Raw genomic sequence first — 4,201 nt, forward strand, 5'->3', positions numbered from 1 at the left:
GCTAGGGTGTAGATTCTACACCCTAGTTCTTTCCTACATCACTACTCAAGCGTGTCTGTTTTTTGTTTTGTTTCCCCTACTCATATGTGGATCTCTGTATAGCCTAGAGATAAATGTACATTTTTAGATCACCAATAGCTATCAGGGCTAAAAATAGATGTTGTTAGAATTTAGTTTATACCAAATAGATACTTTTCAAAAGCCACTTAACTTTTATGAAAATGATTGCAATTTGTTTAATTCCTCTTTAGATTCTTCTGAGGTTGAGGGGAGCAGAAAGGTGTTGAAATACTTTTTATCTTCATTCTATTGCATTTTTTTCATTTGAAAAGTATAACAGAAAAATACTAACAAGACAATAAGAAATAAATTTTCTGCATTTTAATTACCAATAACTTAGCACATTGTTTCTGATTTTTTAGAAGTTTTCTCATTTTTTTCATTCATTTCTTTGTGATTTATTTCTACTTTCTGTCATAAGCTATCACTATCCTTATTTGAAAGAACTAGGGAAAACTGAAAATTAATACTAAAATAATAGTTGGAAAACTAAAGAGTAAAGGTATATGTAGAGAGGCAAATGGGAACTATTGCTAGGACTTGTCACTTGGCGGAAGAATAAGAATACTGGATTTTTTTTTTTTTTTCTTTTGGTTAACATTTTTCTTCACTTGCTTAGCTGCATTTTCTTTTTATCTTCAGTGATCATGATATTGTATTTTTGGAAGATAAGGAGAAAATAAGTGTAATAGATATTAAAAATAATGTATGGAGGGTTATTTACTTTTTAAAGTCATATGTAAGAGAAGTAAATGTTCTGTTTGATATTTTCAACTCTACATGTAAGGATAGGAGTAAAGTTTGCTGTTCCAAAGAATCTCACCTCATCTGGACATTTCTGTTGGTCCAACTAGTGTGAAGTATTAGTAACTAGGTTACTTCAACATTTATTAGATTTGATCATATTCTCAGTAATGAAGATGTTTGAGGAGAAAGAATTGCTCTGAGTTTGGGTGATTGGGAATTTTGATCACTAATAGGGACATGATGAAATGGAGCTTTTTTAAAAAGGTACTGAAATAAAAATCATGTAGAAGAATGGAAGGATAGCACCCCCCAAATTCTGCAAATTTTTTAGCATCTTTGGATGATGGTCAGATAGTCTAGCCATGTCTGGAAGCTTTACTTTTTAATCTATTTTCTGTTTTAGATGGAAATTTAACTTTTGAGGCAAAACTTTCTCCTGGCGATGGTCCTGCGCATAGCAGCTTTCACTTCTTTATTTCTCAAGCTGTAGATGAGAGGATTCAACATGGGAATCACTGCTGTGTAGAACACTGCCACCACTTGATTGAGATCCAGAGCGAAAACTGCTCCTGACCTCACGTAGATAAAGAAGAGAGTCCCATACGAGATGGAGACAGCTGTGAGATGGGAAGAGCAGGTGGAGAAGGCTCTGTGCCTCCCACGAGCAGAGCGGATGCTCAGGATAGAGATGGGGATGTGAAAATAGGAGACTAATATAGTCAGGCTGCTGACCACAAGTACAGCTCCAGCCATGATGAAAACTAGCAATTTATTGATCCGTGTGTCAGCACATACCAGAGATAGAAGCGGGGACATGTCACAGAAGAAGTGATTGATAATGTCGGAACCACAGAAGGGAAGTCGGAAAGCAGCTGTTGTGTGGGTCATGGTGTTCAGAAATCCAGCAGCGCAGGGTCCAACCACCAGCTGTATGCAGGGTCTGTGGGATGGGACAACTGAACACCGCAGTGGGGTTCAGATGGCCACGTAGCGGTCATAAGCCGTGGGTGCCCGGAGAAGGCACTCCGTGGCCACAAGAGCCCAGAGGACCACCGCTGCAAGGCGCAGCCTAGGAAAGAAATGGCTTTCCTTTCAGCGAAGAAGTCTCTGAGCATCTTGGGGCCAACCACGGACGAAAAGCAGACATCCACAAAGGACAGGTGACTGAGAAAAAAGTACATCGGTGTGTGCAGGCGGGAATCCATCCGGACGAGGATAATCATGCCCAGGTGTCCGGTCATGGTAACAAGGTAAAAAAGAAGGAAGAGCAAGAAGAGGAAGCCTTGTGCATGCAGATGGTACTCTAGGCCTGTGAAAATAAACTCTGTGATCCTTGTATAGTTTTCACCAGCCATTGGTTAGTTCAGCCTCTAGAGTGAGAAAAAACAAGAAATTGATAGTGCACAAAGCCTTACATTACTTTAAAGCATAGCATTATCCATAAGAAAAGAAATTGCAGGTTTTCAGTTTAGGAACACTGGCATAAAAAAAGCTAGAATAAAACGCCAGCAAATCAAATACAGTTCTAAAGAGCAACATGGCTTAAATGTTTTAGAGAGAAAACTAGGGTTTAACTAAGAGTTTGTTTGACATTAGAAAACCTATAAAATATTTTAAATGTTGGTCAGTCTTATTTTCCCATAAATCCATTTAACTCATCTTGAACTTTTGAAGATAGATAGAGAAGCAGAAATAGGTTTAAAAAATGAGATAAACTTACATGTCAGTGAGTTCCTTTCTTCTTTAGAGAATTAACACTGGAGTGCAAACCGTGCTCTTTTTTCAGCATGCATCGCATCTTCCCACCCCGACCTGTGCCTGTGCACAGAGAAGAAGTCCAACTGTCAAGTAGTCACTTGGTTTTATTCTTAGTTTTCTCTCCAAGGAAGTAGGAAGATTCCAATCTGAAAAAAAAAAAAAAAAAATCTCCACATGAATTAAGGTTTTCAGAAGTAGTTACATCATTTTATGTTCTGGGAGAATTTCTTTCCCTAAAGTATGCCATGTCTTGGGAAATTTATTAAGAGGAAATTAAAATGTTCTTGCTGCCTCTAAATGCTTTTAAAAATCATCTGGGATCAAAATATTTGTTTTCTGTTTGACTCCTTTTCTTACCTCCTTCTTTAGCTACTTACAGAGTAAAACTTCTGTGTAATGATGACACAATTTCTGGAACTGTTTATCTAAAGTTCATGATAATGGAGAATTTTCCACATGATACCTTATTTGACATTGTGATCATTTTAATTAGTGTCTTTTTCCAATACAGACCAAAAAAAAAATCACTGAGAATCAAAATGTGTGAAGAATTTCTATTATATTTACACAGGTTTTTTTCATGAAAAATTGAGAGATGTTTCACTGACAAAGGTAAGCCTGATGCTGCATTGGAGCTTTACCAGTCATCTTGCTGATTTCTAGTGAGATTGAGCAACTTTGCATTATTTACAGGACATTTACATACTTTATTAAAGAATATGGAGGCATTCTGTACTTCATATGCACAAAGCATATGATTACAACAGCAAAATCCTGATAAGTTATTACTATGACTAAAGAGTATAGAGGATATAAAAGGCCTTGGGAATAAACCTACGCCAAATATGAAGGTAATATTAGAGAGTGCTATGGTTACGTAGTTCCTGAATATCTCACTTTTTTCAGATTTATTGATATATAATTAACATAATATTGTATTAGTCCAATAACTCAATATTTGTCTACATTGCAAAATGATTACCCCAATTAGCTTATCAGTCACCTAACAGAGTTCTGAATTTTATTTCTCATGATGTGAATGATTAAAATCTCCTCTCTCAGCATCTTGCAAATATAAAATACAGTATTGTTAGCTACAGCAACTATGCTATATTTTACAGCCCCCAAACATATTTATCTTATAACTGAAAGTTTTAAACCTTTGAGCTTAATACATTTTTTAATATTCTATGTTTAAAAGGTCAAGGTCAAGATTACAGACAATGAGAGATCTCAACACACTGTAAGAAAAACGAAAGTACTGTTAAGTCACTGCTGTGATTAAAACGTTTACTCAGGACTTAACAAAGAACTTCTGATATGCTAGTCATAAAACTTTTTATATGAATAAGAATATTTTTAAGTCTTGGGATTCAATAGTCTACTCTTTTGAGTTTAAAGTTCTAAAATCCATCCCTACTATATCAGAAATGAGAAAAACAAAGTGAGAAAATTATACCCTAAGACATTGTATGACTTGTCAATGACCCAAAATCTCAACATAAAATAAAGATTCTCTATACCCAGCCCATGTGGTTACATCTTGCATACAGAGTACTCTCAATCTGTAGTATAAATGGTGTTCCAGTTTATTTACCCGTAAGAAACTTCTTCCTTTCAAACATCCTTTGAATGA

General features: G+C 35.8%; 1 pseudogene; it reads right to left on the reverse strand.

Moving 5' to 3' along the window:
- Window positions 1-1,218: 1,218 nt before the first annotated feature.
- LOC133056570 (olfactory receptor 5G9-like) lies at window positions 1,219-2,162 on the reverse strand (annotated as a pseudogene).
- Between the last annotated feature and the right edge of the window lie 2,039 nt (window positions 2,163-4,201).

Source organism: Dama dama, chromosome 1 (assembly GCF_033118175.1).
Source record: "Dama dama isolate Ldn47 chromosome 1, ASM3311817v1, whole genome shotgun sequence".
Taxonomy (NCBI): domain Eukaryota; kingdom Metazoa; phylum Chordata; class Mammalia; order Artiodactyla; family Cervidae; genus Dama; species Dama dama.